Source organism: Poecilia formosa, unplaced genomic scaffold, assembly GCF_000485575.1.
Source record: "Poecilia formosa unplaced genomic scaffold, Poecilia_formosa-5.1.2 Scaffold130, whole genome shotgun sequence".
Lineage (NCBI taxonomy): Eukaryota > Metazoa > Chordata > Actinopteri > Cyprinodontiformes > Poeciliidae > Poecilia > Poecilia formosa.
Window position 1 is genome coordinate 1,025,810 of NW_006800069.1, and position 18,058 is coordinate 1,043,867.

The 18,058-nt window shown below is 38.4% G+C and overlaps 1 protein-coding gene across 1 annotated transcript in view; it reads right to left on the reverse strand.

The window, feature by feature from the left end:
• htr2cl1 (5-hydroxytryptamine (serotonin) receptor 2C, G protein-coupled-like 1) overlaps positions 1-17,477 on the reverse strand; it is a 166,989-nt gene extending 149,512 nt beyond the window's left edge. The window contains exon 1 of the mRNA XM_016676238.1: positions 17,058-17,477. The gene's annotated coding sequence lies outside the window, so the exon portion shown is untranslated. The remainder of the gene's footprint in view (positions 1-17,057) is intronic.
• Positions 17,478-18,058: the final 581 nt, after the last annotated feature.

An 18,058-nucleotide genomic window follows, 5' to 3' on the forward strand; every position in this document is an offset into this window, starting at 1 on the left:
TGTACCAACAAGACTTTTGTGCAGCGCTCCAGTTGCTTGATTTTTGTAAATATTTATAAAAAATTATATAAATCTTTTTTTGCAAACATGTTTCCAAGAGACATACAGTGGATTGTATGGAAAAGTGTGAAACTGGTCACTGGAAGAAATTAGAAATATCAGGATGTGACGCCTCATAATGAGCGAGTCGAAACAATTTGGCCCTTTCATTAAATTGACGTTAATTAGCATAAACGTAATCCGTTTTGAAATGTCATTTATCAAATTGAGATTAGCAAATTAACTCGCTCGTACTCTGTGTGGCTGTACTGTGCCTCTGCAAATGGACATTGCTCTGGCGATGTCTCCCAACGTCAGTGCACTCCTTGTCCGTGCAGCGAAAGCGTCAGAACTACCATTCCAGTCCTAGGAAGTTTTATTCTGGATTTTTTTTTAATTGCAGACTTTAGGGCAGAACAATCCAAGAGAAGAATAAGGCAATGAATATTGTTTTGTAATTTATGCCGGAGAATCGGAGCAGGTGGAAAGGATATATCCTGATTGTCTTCACACATCACAGGCCAAAAGGGATCGGCAGCGGCGGACAGCCGGAGATCTGAAGCAAAAGCTCAAATCTTCCTAAGCCTTTCTAGATTCTCTGTCAGCATTTGCTTTGCTCTGTCTGAGGGGCAAATGCAACAGAGATTTGACTTGTGGGAATTTCACCCAGCAGTGCTTTGCTATGCACACACAGTTTTAGGGAAAAAAAGGGATATTTCATAGGGTTTCATCCGAGTTTGCTAGTTAAGACAAGCACAAGTACAGACAGACCACTAAACCCCCTTAATCCAACGTTTCCGTTAAAGCGATTACATTGCCGCATGTTAAGTTTTTAAGCCTTATTAAAATGTAATCCATCCAAGAATGGTTGCCAAAATCCCAATGGTCTGTTTTTTAAAACTGTACTTTGTTTCTGCGGCACTGTTTATCTCTACTGTTGTGTAGCACGACAGGAAAACCACCCAAAGAAAAAAAATCCTACAATGAGCTTTGAATGGTGAGGAGAATGTGTCTTTAAATCACTTGGTATAAAAGATATTTGACTGTAGTAATATCAATAAAATGGTTTCCACTGAATACAACAGAAACACCTTTATAGCCTCTCTGGGAGACTATAAAGATGTAAGAGCACTAAATTTTATTTTTATTACATTTATTTTATAAAATTAGTTGTTATTGGCATGTATTACAATTTAGATTGCTTTTTCATGCTATATATAGTAGAATGGTAAAGAACAACTTTATAGTTGGTCAATGTGGGTTGATTTACAGGTATGAACTGCACCAAACTGTTGTATAGTATTCTTTAAACTAAGTTAGTTTGTGCATGGGTATTAAATAGGAGTAAGAATGGCTAGTTGGAGGTGTATTAAAACTTTTGTAACTTTTTTTTTGTAACTTTTGTAACTTTTAACACATCTCCAGCTAGCTGGAGATGTGTTAAAAATGTGTCATGGCCAAAACGGTTGGCCAAGACTCATTTAACGCACCAATTTGACGTTCAGAAACGACAACCATCTCCCAGAGAGAAGTGCTGAGCAGAATGAGGCAGCTGTTAATGTTAATTTAATATTTGGAAGAGTGGCCAACATGGACTGAACAGCTTCCTTTACTTCCTCGTTAAAAGTATAGGCAGTTTTTACAATTCTAAAACAGTGCAGGTAATTGACGTCATCTTTCACAAAATGTACTTCTGTCTGATTCGTACATTTGTAATTCAACCGGAGAAATCACGCTGAATGGGAGAAAGTCCAGGAAAAAAAACTGAAGGGAGATGAGAATCGGGCTAACTGGTTTGGTGTGTTAGTTCATACTTATATTGAAAGTTTTCTTTTGTCCACTGTCCCTTTAAATATGTAATGGAAATGAAGATGATATTTTTTTGTTTGCTGGGTATGTTTTATTTATTTGGTCTATCTATCTATCTATCTATCTATCTATCTATCTATCTATCTATCTATGTACATAGATAGATAGATAGATGCTCATCAATAAATTAAACTTGAAATATTTCATTGAAACAAATGGGCAACTTTTTTGAGTTGCCTGTTTGGAAAGCAGTTTTCATGTAAAAAAAACCAAACAAACAAACAAAAAAACTGCTTGTTTTTTACATGATTCACCCAAACAGTTTCTGAACTTTTTAGGTGATTTTTTTTTCAGTTTATTTGGTCAAGGAAACATCAGCCAATTCTCAGGAAAAAGAGGAAGACTGTTCAAAATCTCTTCTCACCAAGTCTAACAGAATAAATGTGCTCTGTCACTGGATGTTTACAGCTATTGCTTTCCACCGATAGCTTGCAGCTGCAGCGCTTGAGCAACACAAAGCCAGCCGGTCAGCACTTCACCGCCCCACGGCTTCTACTCCGGCCTTTATTAATAAGCGTCGCACTTAAGTCCAAGTTCACAGTATTTTGTTTTCATTACAGACGAGCACGCTTTAGTGTGACAAGGAAATCGATGCAGAAGCTAATTATACTGTACAGCGTACTGAAATGGAGCCGGTCGATAAGCCTGTCCGAGAATCAGCGTGTGTGCATGTGACATCATCGAAGTTTAATTATCTTTGATGAACGACTTCACCCGGGCTGGCTTGGTGGAGCCTCACAATCACAGTTCGGTGCCATAAGAAGGGGAAGGTGTTAGCCTACATATGGCGTGCGAGGCACTCGGAGCGGGAGAAACTCAAGCCTCGCACGCTTGGCGCAGTCCTTCACACGTTAAAGCTATACGCGCTTTAATGAGAACCTGTGATTGTGTGAGACCAAGTGTAAGAAATACTGAAGCAGACGGCGGGTTGGTGTGAAGTTGATAAACTGACAGGCTAAACCATATTTTAGCTGGTAAACTGTGCTTGGCAGCATATATAGCAGCTGAAGTGTATACGTGTGTGTCAAACTGTCAAACAGTAGTGGAACAGACAAATCCCCTTCTGCACATCAGCTTCAAAGCAAGACTACCCAGAGACTGCAGAAGCTTGGGAAAGAGACGGTGTGTGTGAGTGTGTGTGTGTGCGTGCACGTGTGTGTGGCAAGTGTATCCGATACACTTACACTGAAGGATCAGTTCTTAGGGGCTCAGAGGAGAGAGGGAAAAATGGACAGAATACGAAACAGTGGAAAAAGTGAAAGGAGGCATAGACCGAGGCTAGAGAGGCAAAAAAAAATAAAGAAATAAAAGACGGAGATGTAAAATAAGAAGAGGAAAAGGAAAACTGATGCAAGGATGAACAAAAAAAGCAGGAGGATGAGGCTGAGTGAAAACACCAAGAATGTGAGAGGATGGGGGGCAACGAAACAAGAGGGGATTAAAAAAGAAACAACGGCAGAAAGGACCTGAGGCGTTGGTGTGCAAAGATAGAATGTTAATTAAAACGATTCAGGTAAAAGAAACGAGCGCAGAATGAAAAACAACACACCGTGGACTAATAGGTCGGTTATCACCTTCAGAAAACGAAAGACACACAACTAAGGGATTCTGTAAGGTACATAACAAAGACAAAGATATGAAAAGGAGGGAAAATAGAGGAAAATTCAGCAGTGGAAACAAATGTACAAGGTCCAGGTAGTAGTGAGAAGTGAGAGGAGGAATGATGAGAAAAGCCTAGAATTTGAGAAAGTGATGCAACTGTGCAAAACTAAAAACTGTGAAGAACTGAAATAAGCATAAGATTTGTGAGAGCAGCATAAAATAAGGACTAACAAGACTGTATCAACATGAAGAAAAGATGATCGTACTGATAGAGGAGAAGCAGTTCCTCTTACTAAACATGATTTACCGTCTCCACCTGATTCTACAGGGTTTATTTCTCTCAAGATGAGCTATATTTCTTCTTGAACGGGTTAAGATAGGTCTGTGGTCTAAACAAAACATGTTCATTACTTTGTTAGCCCAAAAAAATGAGCTCCTTTCAGAATGGGCTGTTTTAGGGCCTCCTGTCACTTTAAATTCAAATAAGCTGCTAGTAGCTCTTCTTGTCCACAGAATTTTATAAGTTTATGTGTTCGCTTTACCAAGCATGGTATCCTATGGGATTTTACTTTTGGTGACTTTGAATAAAAATACTGCTTACCTAATCATAATGTAAGTAGATATTACCAAAGAGCGGTAGTTGTCTTTCTTGTAAGCAAAGGAAAACCTTGGTGGCTTTTTTTTTCCAGTTGCCATGACAGAAAATGTTTAGGTGGTTTTGAAGCCACTGCTTTTAAAAACCAAAAGACTTAAATGTTTAGGCAGAAGAAATGTGTCTTCTCCATGTACACAGATTCAAATGTCAGTCTAGTTTGAAGGAGTTGATGTTGGACAAGTGTCTTTCTTCTTAGTTGCCGCAACTCTCAGTCTATGAGGACTTCCCTGGTGTTTCAGCAGCTTCCAGTTTACGTTGGGCTTAAAAGCCTTGATGGTTCCTGGGTTGTTCTTGAAAATCTTAATGATCTTTTTGTCTGAAGGCGACAGTTTGGGATAAACCTGGGGAAAAGGCAAACTATCCAAACTGTTTTTGGAATGAATAAACTAGGCCAACATTAAGCTTCTGGGATGGCCCCCATCTCCTACTCTATTAAAAATGTATGAACCGTTGCTAGGAAATATACAATTTTAAATGAGCTCTACCGAGTGTGGTCAAACATCCACCCAGCTGGGAAAGTACCAGAAGCTCGTCGAAGGTGGGTGAGTGCTTTCTCTGCAACTTCTTCAGGTATATTAACCCAAATATTAAAGCTACATATTTGAGTTCGTATTTATAATGTAGACCATGTGGATCAAATAAAATAGAAATGAAAGACAAACTTTTACATACAGTTCTAGTTTATAAAATCCATTGAAGTGTCACGTTGTACTATTACTACATCCTGTCACAACAGAGATTCAGATGCATCATCAAACGTCTCAAACTTCAAGATGGCTGCATTTTGAGTGACTGGAAAAAGCTGTATAAAAATCTTGAGACCTTTTATAGTGTCAAGTGTCATTGCAGGTTCTGAGCCTTTGCTGCCTTACCTATCCAACAAATCTGTAAAACATGATGACACTGCGTCGGTTTCATATGATTTTGAAAGGCAGACACCCTCTGACCCTTCGGTTTTTGTTGTACTTCTCAGAAGGAAACGACTATTAGCTTGAAGGAATTCTCTGAAAGGTCTCCTTGTGAAAAGTTAAATCTGAGGTTTGCTGTCATAGCGTTTGTAAAACGGAGCTTCAAGTGCCTCAGTGACCATAGTTTACTCTTGGAGTTGACCATTCAGACAAGCTGAGGCATCAGACTAACACTCAAAGGCCAGAAACATGTCTAACCCAGCAGCAGTTTGACACTTGTGGCCAATTTGTTTAAGTAAGTAGAACTACTTTCCTTGCCCGATCACACAATTACCCAGACTGTTACCCCAAATCAAAACCCTACAGCCTCCGGTTACGCCTCCTCCAGTCCTGGAGTGGTGCAGCCAAAAAGGCCTGCGAACGTTCGTGGTAATGACAGTTTACAGATTCTTCCCATCAAATCCCACAACCTGACACCGAGTAGGATCTTCAGGAGAAGATTGCCCAAACACAGGCGTGCTAAGCCTCTAGAGAGTTCCCTGAGAGGACAAAAGGCTGTAATTGCTGCCAAAGGGGGCTTTGAGGCAGCCGTGAATTTTGAATGGCGTTCGGGCACAAAAAGGAGTTGTGGAAAGTACCAGAGAAAGATGCATGATTCAACGAAGAAGAAAAATCTGTCATGCATAATGAATATTTCAACTCTTTACTGCATTTTACCTTGCATTCAGACTTTGCTTTGGTTATCGGGCTCATCTAGCTCCATAGCTAAAGGGATTTTAACATTCTCCATCTCGGTAAAAGGTGCACATTTGTGTAAAGCTAAAGGAGCAAGCAGCAGATGGTCAATTAAACTCCTGAATGTGTCAGCAATTGAGAATAACTCCTCAATTGTTGACCTCTAATCACTTGTTTCCAATCATAATCATTTTACCTGTTGATCAGCGACCAGCTTGTCTTACCAGCTGTTGCCTCTGCTTTTTTCTGCGTTTCATTTATCCCATGAAACAGTTTGCTGTAGTTGCAGCAAACTTCGCTCAATAAATGGACATAATTGTGAGTGTCATTTATTAAATTTACATTCTTGACCTTAACTTCACCTCAACGAATGTGGGATCTTCCACCATTTCCACCGACTCATCTTTCCACCCGCCCACCAGTCCTCTTCTCTTTAAGTCCCCCAACATTTCAAGTGACAATCCCGCCGAGGGGAGCTCAAACAGAGAGGAAATAGTTCTCACACAGGTGCATGTGAATGGAGAAAGATAGCGGCGGCCACAGTGCACAGCAAGGAAAATCTACAAGGAGCCATGTGGGATGTAATTCGCACTTTACCTCGCACTTACATATCATTTCAAAGGGAGCGCGGAGTGGGGAGGGCGCCATAATAGAGGAATGGAAAATGTGTTCTGGGATTTTGTTGCAAAATATCTTGCAGAGGACATCATATAATTCCAGGCTTTACTCATCGATTACACTTCAAGCACTTTTTTTATTTCATGTAATTGTTTTATATTGGAGTACAAGTATGGTGGGGCAAGTTACTCAACAGGTTGTTGCTAGGTAACCAAAGAGTGAGTGAGTTGATGCCACCAATCTTGATTATGGTGCGTTCACACCGAACGAGTTACACACATCTGACGCTTCAAGTTTGACGCGGGTGCACTTCTTACCTGCATTCACACTAAACGCATTTTGAGCATCAGGCACGTCTGGTTTACATTCAAAGTCTGTGTGGAGCGTTGGACGCGTCAAACGCTCAAAACGGTTCAAATCACGCCGCGCTAGACACTCGAAATGCGCCGCAACAGCCCTCAGCGTGCTTCCACATAGACTGCACTCGCATTCTCACTTAAATCAACTGACCAGCTAATGCTGGAGGCGCCAAGGACACGGCGGAAGCTCAGGGGAGATCGGGCTTTTGTGGATCCGGCTTTCAAATTGTGGAACGCTTTGCTGCTGTAAATGAGAAAAGCCTTTTCACTACAGACACGTTTAAACCTACTCACTGCTACTCTCTGGCTTTTGACAAGTTCTTACTTTTATTTTGATTTTCTTCGGGTCTGTCTCGTGTTTACTTGTTGCTATACTTTCACTTGCATTTTTAATTTCAACTTTTAATCATTTTACATTTAAAATTCTAATGTTTTATTCAGTTGTTTTATATCTTTTTGTTGAGCCCTTCGGTCAGCACCTGCTGTTTCTAAAAGCGCTTCATGAATATTGCTGGCTTGGCTTGGCTCCCGTGTGCATCAAACTCCAAATTTATTCATTAATTTTAGAGCTACGTTTTTAACTCAAGGACAACTTACCTACTTTACTGTTTTTATCATGTTTATACATGCTGATTTTCATCTTAAAATAACCAAAAGTTCATGTGAAATGGATAACTTTAAGCTTGCATTAAGCATATGATGTCCGTCTCTTTTTCTCATATGTTTCTCCTGAAAACATTCAATTTACATTCCCATGTGAATCATCTATTTTCTATGTGATTTTTTTAATATACCTGGATTACCGTTGCCACATACCTACGGATGGAGAATAAGTAAAGTCCAAAGTAAAATCTCTAAAACTGGAATTCAAATAAGCTGATGCTGTTTACTCAGCCATTCCAGATAATGAAGTTATTCCTCCATTAGCCAACCGACGGCGAATACTAATGTAAAGATGTGTTTTCGGCTTTTCTTTGAAGTCGGTGTTGAGTGGGCACTAAGCAGAGCTCTTGAGTTACAGATGAATGGCACGACACTGACGCTGCTCACCTGCTCTCAAGCCTTTTAACTTCTAAACACACAGCAGCAGCTTCATCAGTAAGACAGGAAAGTAACTCGGTCCTTTTAATATGGAGACTCTTGGATTTGTAAAAGCATCTTATGATGAAAAAGACATGAAGTGTTGTTATAATGCTTAAACTTTTCACGTTGAGTCAGTATTACCACTATGATGGTTATAGCACATTATAACCATGGCCCATGATGTGGCCCTAGTACCATGATGCAGTACTAGAGCCATGCAAAGAAATAAAAAACAGAAAAAAGTCATAGAATTAAGAGAATAAACTTGTACGAGAGTAAAGTCACAAAATATGATTTTATTCTGGTGTTATTTCAACTTTATTCTCAAAATATGATTATGACTTTGTCACAATATTATGACTTTAGTCTCGTAATTTTACAACTTTATTCTCACAATATTATTACTTTATTCCTGTATTATTTTGACATTATTCGCACATTACGACTTCAGCCATAAAATTGTCTTTATTTTCATATATTTGTGACTTTATTCTCGTAATTTTATTTCTTTCTTTGTGTTGCCATAATTCTCCTCGTACAACTACAAACCTGCACATATAAGGGATTTTATGTTTTTTTTCTTTTAAAAAAGCACAAATATGAAGTGGAAGTAAAAAGATCCAATTTGCCAAATATACACTTTTTCTTGTTCTTATCAACCAATTAATACACCATCTAAACCTCTAAAGACAACAAATCAAAGATGAACAACTAACCAAACGTAGAGCAAACATCTGTGAAATCATAGAATAAAACAGAAACTGCAAACAACCTCCTCCGACTAACTGTGAAGCTACACAGGAGTTTCAATCAGACTTTGGGTTTATGCTGCTGCCTTGACTTGTAGAACAACTTCATTTAAAACCAGCTCGCTTTCACAAAAGACTGAAATGAGGTCAGTTTAGGTTCAACATCTGAAAATGGACTCAGCACATATTAAAAAGTTCAAGAATCACGCAGACCCAGAAGTCTTTTTCTTTTTTTTTTTACAGAAATGCAGGTAAACAATGCCCCAAACAATAACTGATTTGTGTTATCTGATATTTACAATAGAGGTTCCAGCTAATAACACATTAACATTAGAAATGCAGCAGTAAATTAGATTTGTAATTAGATTTGTGACAGTGGGTATTAGAAATAAATGTCACTATTGATCCCCCCCTTTTTTAATCTGCAGAATTAGCTATGAGCGATGCAGAGCTCCTTAGCGCTGCTAGCTGTGTAACGGCTATGTTAAGCCTTCTGGATAAAGTGCTGCACCAACAACTGAAAGGTGGGCTTGGTAAAACCACTGGGCAGCTACTATTACACTCTCAGCTTTGGGAATGAGATTGTGCTGGATTATATCCACTCTGTCTGACCTTGTGATTTTACTCCCCAGATTAGGAGACTGTCAGACATAATCTTCTCAGAGGTCAAAGAAGGGATAAAAAGAGTCACTATGCTTTGTTTTCATTTCATTTCCTCATCTCTACATGGATATGTCCTTCATATTTTATATATATACATTTGCTGGTGTCTGGATTTATGATTTTTAGGTTGCAAATATTTGACTGTGTTACCAGGGAAATATAAGTTTGGTGACAGAACTCATGACTGACATAATTACAGTAAAGAGGAATATAAATAACTAAACAACACAGAAGATGCAGTTTCATGTAAAGCTACGCTATGCTTATAAGTTATAGAAATGTATAAGTAAACACTTAAATAAATGAAAAACTGCAGAAATTTAATCTAAAAAATTATTTTATCTTCTGTCAAAAAAACTTTTAATGTAAATATCTTTAATGGACGTTTGTCAAATTGTTGCTAGATTTCTCACGATACATTTTGATGGACGATAAATTGTCCTAGGAGTTATCATGATGTGCTGAGACCATTTTCAAGTAAAATAACGCATTCTCATAGATCAATAAACTTAAAATGTTAATGTGTATTTAACACTGGACCTGGAAGACATTTTAAATATCTAAAATAAGTAAACAACACAACACCACCAAAAACAAAACAAAAAAAAAGAATTATGAAGAATCTGGAAACAAAATTGTCACCAGACTGAAGACTTTTGTCATCAAGTCTTTGGTCGGAAGAGAGAGAAAAAAGATAAACCAATAAATCACGCAAATGGAAATGATTAAGATGTTTTAACTTATCATGAAATTAATTGATTTATTGCTTATTGCGACAGGTCTAAATAGTAGTACAAACTATTGCGATAAAATTCGAAGACTGTATCGCCCAAAACCTAAACAGAATCAGTAGAGGTCGATCTGCTGAGCATGCAGTACAACATAAACGCTGATATAACATCCTAACATATAAAAATTACCTCCACTCATTTGTTTCTTTTTGCTTTTTTTGTCCAGTTTGATTTGACAACCTGTTCAATATCCATTACCTGAAAAGCTAAAAGAGACCTCCACCTAATGCACACTGATCAATATTTCAACACCACACATGACTGGCTGTCATAAAACATTACTTCTCAACTGGTGAGCTTAACTTTTGAATTTAATTGAAAGTCGACACTTACAAAGTGGCTGTCCAATTTTCAATTGATTTCCCATTCTGCGACAAGCCTTGTTTTTCTGCTTTGAAAGCACTACCTTGGGTTTTTTTCCTAAATAGAAGCAATGGATTGCAGGGAAGGGGACAGAAAACCTTGTCAGACATTTATGGAGGGAGCAGATGTTAACGTTTTCTTCTGAAAGTATAATGGGATTGTAAATACCTCTTGCAGAAACATGGCCAAAAGATTTCACTTTGTACTGTAACATTTAGGATTTTAAGGACTTGAGAAGTTAACTATACGCTGGATATTTTTTTTTAAATCTTTGAATATTTATTGGTATATCTTTATTGAACAAACAGTGTAGAAAAATACCAAAAATAACAATCCTGATCGTTTTAGGGTTTGTTTGTTTTTTCACATTAATTGGAATTAATCGTATTGTTTATCATTTATCGCGTTACAATGCTTAGCACGATAAATTCCAATTTATCATGATTTTTCCACAGTTTGTTTAATAAAGGTCACAAAAAAGAAGAAATAAATAGTTCTCATTGTCACTTTTATCATTATCAAAACATTTCCACATAATATCGCGATAAAACTGTAAGTCCACCTCCAATCCTGGAGAAACAACACAAACAAATACCCACACATGCAACATTAAGTTGCGTTCCACATTCATCATTAAAACAACCAAGATGCCACCAGGCTGAATAAGTCATTATGTTTATCTCTGCCCTCCATTTGAAATGAAGAAAACCGCGATGCGGTAGTGCAAAGACTGTAATTGAAGATGTTCGTCTAACACCGACCCGCTGCTGGAGGTAAAAGATGCAAAGAACGATTGTTTGGTAATTTGCACATCGCTGAAAGATTCACACAGATGGTGCATGCAGCAGTCATTTCACATGACTGATCTTTACTTAAATATTGTGGGACGTGGCCGAGAGAGAGAGGAGAGAGAGAGTTGGGCAATTCAGGCAAATGAAATCCCTATTTGCTGCATTACCGAATCAGGCATAACAATCATGTCTGCATGCTTCCATGGAAGCATGGATGGTTAGAAGCATGCAGAAGACAATCCAACACATCCAGTCAGTCAGTTTGAGTAATGAGTTAAGAGAGAAAGATCAGGGACAATGATGGGAAAGCCTGTATTTATATGTTGCGTTTTTATCGTTATTTCTGCTAAGCGTGTAAAAAATACATTTACTAAAGCTATATATAGCAGCTGTTGAAAGGCACTAGCCATTCTAAGAGCCTGCAAGGATAAGCTAGTATAAACAATGGATGGGTGAATTTTAGTATTTAGATTTTTAGATTTATGATCTCCATACAAATCAAATCCGAAATTCAGGCCAGGTCAGGCTAAAATTATTTTCTTGGTTGTTGGGTTGGGCTTGGGTTTAATAAGTCTACAACACATACAGAACAGAGAAAACCAGACGAGAATACGCGATATAAAGTTGTGTTAATCTGCTTTATTGCAGAGTAAATAGAGGATTAGACAGTTTAACCCATTGAGGACATAAAGAAAATAAGGAGCAAAAGTTCACTGGACTGTAACAAGCAAAGCATTACACAATAAATATGTACAGAGCCCCGCTCTTCCCTTATCTGCTCTAAGTATTGCTTTTTCTCCCTCTTTGGGAGCGTAGATGAACTACAGATGTGTGCTGACACGCCATAAAAAGTATCTGTTTATACCTTCCTGTAAGTTATATTTAGCAGGCTAAAAAAGACACTAAGTTTTGCTTTAGAAAACTTCTAAAAAAGGTCATGAAGGTCATTTATGGTGACTTTATTGGAAATAATTTAAATCAGGAGGTACTTTTGTGTCTATTGTATCAAAGGAACTGAACTCTAAGGAAGTTTTTAGTGCACCGTTTCTGTTGAGGAACACTAATTACATAACCCAAGATTACATCCCTTTAAAGGGTGTTTTGTTTATTTCCTCTTCAGTAACACATCAACTAACCTCTAAACATCATGAGCTGCGTCTTAGAAATCAAAACTCTGATCTGTTAATTATGTCAGAGCCAATTTAACTGGGTTCCACACGCAGGTTACCAATGATTAAAAATACACGCATCAAATACACCCAAGAAAAACAAATAAAAATACTAATTTTTCCAACATAAATTGAAATCTTTAGTGGAAAGTGGAAAGAAAGAAAAAACACAACAATGATTTCTTAAAGTTGCAAAGCTGTCTCTCGGCATCACAGAAAATGTTTTTGAAGAACAATATTTGTGTTTGTGGTGCTACGAATGCAGTATCATGCAGTCACAGCTATACCTAGAAAAGAACTCATCCTTTTTTAAAATCATAATTTGCATTGTTATCACAATATCACAATAAAAAATCACGCTAGAAGTACAAGTTCATATCACCCACCAACCCATTAGTGACTAGATTTTTAGTTTCTGACCAGCCTATGTGACCCATCAGTTCTTACAATTAGCCTTTTCTGCTCATCAATCATATCTTGGTGCCTTTACTATACAAACCGCTTATTTTCGTAGCTGCGACTATGTTTTGTACACATCATATCGTCTATTTAAGGATGTGACAAATATTTGAAAGTCCAAAACTACATGCAAATTTGACTGAAACGGTACAAATGAATATCACCATCACTTTACCACTGCAGACAAACCTCCTTCCTCCTTTTCAACTCAATAGCTGTAAGCAGCATCACCCACACACGACAGGCATACCTATCCTCATAAGTTGTTGCTTAGCTAAAGGATGTGAAGACCCTCTGGGGTTCATTTCATTCTGGCTTTAGACGGCCCGGACAGAGGGTTGCACATTTACAGACAATTTCTCACAATCACTCCTGCAAACCTGCGGTGTGCGGCAATGCTTTCTGTGACGCTCTCACGCACGATCACCCAGCCCACCAACAACCCCACCACCTAATCACATCCCATTTCATTCCCTGAATTACTGAGCTCCACCTCGATTTCTATTTTCAGACACTCTGATCCCCACAGTTATTGGCCTTTTCTCTCCCAGGCGGTTTTTTTTTTTTCTCTTTTTCTTCAAGTGCAAAGAACATCTACTTGGATTTTTTTTTTTTTTTTTCTTAGAATCTGATAAGATACCAGGTGGCATTTTAAGAAGGCAAATCTGAGGGAAAATTGCATGTTTTTGAAGTTGTAGAGGAGGAGAGGCATCCTTATGTGTACACACTGTTGATAATTAGTGAGAGTCTCTCTTTCTTTGGCAGGGTGGCCGACCTGCCTCCTGGATAATGGGCTTTATTTTATTTGTCTGACACAAACATCCATCATAAATCCACCTGCATTCCACGCTGCGTGCATGTGCTGTTTTTGCCAGAACATCCTGGTCCTTTCACCAAAACATAACTAAATCAATAGAGCAGGAATATTTTTAACTTAAAAAAGAATATTTAAACTGGAAAAGTAGCATTTTTATTATTATTATTATTATGTCAATTACATAGAAGCAGAGACTCGAGATAAAAGCCTTGAAAGACAAGCAGGTATGAAACCGTCAGCCTTCTGAGCAGGATGACAACCTGAATAAATCAAATGGAGGCAAAGCTGAGAAAACGCAACAGGGCAGATATGGCACCGAACGCACGAGCATGCAAAGCCTCGGCGAGGCTTCGCCCATATTTCTTTCCAGTGTCATGGCAATAAAGCTCGCCAAATTGAAAATGTATTTAAACCGAGACCCTGAGAGGAGATAGGGGAAGGAGAGATGAGCTAAACTGGAGGACCGAGGGCAGAAAGTGAGCTGAAGAATCTGCCTGCCGTAAATGAAAATGGGTCGTTTCGAACCTCGAATCTGAATTTTTTTAAAACTATTTTAAGTTTGACACAACTCTGTTTGTCTTCCATGGTCGCTTTCAGTTCTACACACGGCAGCAATGATGATGAGAGAGCTGACGACCCAGGGTGGCATCTGATCAGGGGGCGACACAGGAACTCAAAAACAAAAAGAACGTTTCCTGCCACTTGTGTCTTTTACAAGTTTTCCATTTCTGCTCATTTGCACATCAAATGACAGTCAGTGTGTCTGACGGTGTCCACACAGTGAGAAAATACCACTCATCCTAAGCTAGCTAACAATGCTGAAGGTAGTATGTAATTTGATTAATTACAGAATTATTTGGACTGATTTTGATAAATTCTGTCTCAATCTCTAAAGTATTATGCTGTTTATCCCAATCAGGCATAATATTGCAATCAACCTTTGATTCTTTTTTTTTTTTATTATTACAAAAGTGTGCTGTGGAATCTGGCACCAAGATGCCAGCAGTAGATCACTTCTACTGGTGAGAGCTCCATGGATCTTCAGCTTTGTTCTGCAATTCTGATGCCATCTATGTGCAGAGACTTTGTTCTTTTGGCAAGAAATAGGGGTGAGCATGGGCACACTGCCTGGTCTGTGGCTACGTAACAACAAATAGAGGCACTGTCTATTACACTAGCTCTGTTTCCATTACAAATGTGAACAAAACTTTGTCAATATTCCGCTAGTATCAAAAATACACTATTTCCATTAAAAAAGAAATGCAATTAAAATCATACAGCATACAAAACACGCCACGTCATGATCCTCTGACTGCTTCCTGATGTCGTCTTCTTCGTGGTTTCCGCCAGCGGCAACATCTCATTGTTGATCATGTGATGCGAAAAAAATAGTTATTTCCACTGCAGTTTCACAAAATAAAACAATTTCGATTTGGCTGAAAAACCAACCCATCCAACTAAAAATGTATCGTAAAAAGAGAATTTGCTGTGTTTCCATTAAGCAAATTTATTTTCAAAATGTCAGACTGTGCAACTGTATAGTCAGTGGAAATGCAGCGTATGTCTCAGAAACATCAACAATTCAGGCTATGTTTAACACAAGAAAACTGCTGGTATGTTTTAATGTTGATTGGGAAAAAGTTTCACGCTTAAACAGCAACGCCAATACACTATGTGGCGTTGTGATTTTAGCATGTCATCATAACTGCATGTGATTTTGACCCATAGCTTCATCTCTCTAGTTTCCGCTAGTAGGCTGTCTCCCATAAACTAAGTGCTCATGTAACATATTTCTTATCAGAAATTGTGAAGAACTGAACAAGTAGCACAACAAAGAACAAAACTATCCGTCACTGTTTTTGTTGTTATGCTAGCCCTTTATCCCTGGTTCTATCATGTATGAAGACAAAATGTTTATTTGTTCCCAAGATACCCACCATTTACAGGCGCATTGATACTAACTGGATAATAACCTGTTATGGTACGTTATGCCACACTTGTATTTGGAAAGGTCAGGATAGAAAATTATACCTAGGACCCAAAGACTTAATCTAGAACAGTCAGTTTTGCTTCCCTTAAATTGTTTGAATAATTTAGATACAAAATCAGGGCCAAGAAAGGAGGAATAATTATCCGGCAGAAGTTTCCTAGAAAAAAAGCCATGGAAATTTCTGAATTTAAAAAGCCAAAAATTCACTAGGAAAAAACTAACATTCTGAGATTAATTTAAGAACTTTAATAACTTTTTGAAAATGTTTTCAAACTCAAGAGATTTTCTAGAAAAAAAGTCTTGAAAAATTCTGAGATTAAACTCAAAATTTCTGAGCTTTTTAGCTGAAATTTATTTAACCCTTTTCTATCTACAATAATCTTAATACACCATGATACATTAGGTCTTTATAGCTGCCGCTGCAAGTGAAGAGTGCTTTGAGGGTGGCAGAAGGAGACGCTTACCCAGGACCCCCATCCATGCAGTGACCACCAATGTGCGTCACTTTCACATACCATCATACAGGATCACAACAAATTCAGTCTTTAAGAAATTCTACTTGGATCAGAAATGTTAGCAAAACGCCCCCAACAAATGCTGCATAAAAAGACGCAACTTGTAGCTTCATCTCTAAGATGCACGTGCACTGACTTGTAGATTATGCGGTTGAAAAGCGTTTGAAAGGAAAAATATATAAATAAATGGACAAATAAATAGGCAACAATCAGGTCTCCAAAGAGCTGTAATCCTCCCTGGGGGACAAGTGGATTAGTGCACGTTTATTGCATTGACACGCGCGCGCACATCTTTATGTGTGCGCAGCAAATCTTCAGCGCATCCAGGATGGAGAAACTGCCACACCCTCAAGGAGTGGGACACAACAGATTTGCGGCTCACTTTCTGTCTGTTAATTTAGAAATCTCCTTACACGCAGAAAAAAACACAACATATTTTATTTTCTTCAGGTGAGCTACTTCCTCATTAATAATTCCTATGTTAAACACTTGAACCCCTCCAAAACCAGACGTTAAGACTCATTTTCATTGAACAGCAGGGTTTTTTTCTTGGTAACAGTAAGAACTAGGTGGTTTGAACCACCTGTGAATGTCGCCACATTGGTCACACTCCTCTGCAGGGATGATGCATGCTCAGAGATGCTGCGTTTTTTTGTTGTTTTTTTTTACGTCGACCTTTGATCAAAGTTTGATCCAACCACAAGTACAGATTTGTGTTTATCGTATGAGTAAAAAATGTTTTAAAAATAACACATATTTCCACATACATCCACTCTTAACTCGGGCAACAGCTTTGACCTCCAGCCAGTCCCAAAAACAGCGCGCGCGCGCTGTGTCGTCATTTATACACGAGATATCATGTGAGTTTAAGACTTTACTCACCCGTTAGTATGTCGTCTCGGTGTTGAATCCTAATTATCTTGTCTCCATGTCATTTCGTCGAATTGGGGATTCAGTTTTTCTTCTGTTGTCTTATAAGCCCAACAACCCGCGTCTCCGCGCGGCTTGGTTTAGTTTGTCCCAGAGAAACAGCAGGACAGACCCGCAGGACGCGGGTTATCCATCCCGGTCGAGAGCGCAAGAAAAATAAAAAAGGGTCGCTCTGTGTCCGGAAACCGGTCCAAATAACAGCGAATCCTTCCGAAAGTTCAGGGGGGGGGGGGAACTGCCGCTCATAAAGTCATTCTGTATAAGTTGGAATGGGCGCTTTCTAAAAGGTAAAGTTTAAACACGGGAGAGGAAGAAGGGCTTTGATGGGATGAGAGAGAAACGGCTGTGAAGGACTCTGACGAGAGCTGAAGGAGGGAGGGACGGAGAGAGAGAGAGAGAGAGAGAGAGAGAGAGAGAGAGAGTCCGACACGCGCCACAGACTACGGCTTCTAAACAGCTACATTCCTCCGCTTTTTATTTTGTATAAAATGACCAGGGTTTTTTTTATTGGTCATCTTCTGAAAAAGTATTTCTATATACAAAAAAAAGAGGAAACCCATTTACCCTTTGTGTAAATGTTAATATTGACAAGGATACACATATATATACAATGTTCTTCACAATGATCATATTGGAACTACCTTGTCGCATCTATTGGTCAGTCTAATTGGGGTACTGTAGTTACCAAATACCTACATTTTTGTCAACTTAATCCTCAGATGATACATTTCTAATTCATTTATAGTTTTAAAGCAAAAACGCCCATGGTTTTTAGATAACTGTAAAAGGTTTCATATGAAACCTACAGAAAATACCAACCAGGAGAATGAAGGGACAGAGAAAGGAAAGAGGAATGAATTTTTAAAAAAAAGGAGTGAAAAGTGAAAGAAGGCAGTGAAAATAGAAGAAAAAGAGAATGGAGGCAATGGATGTAAAGTAGGATAGAAACAAAG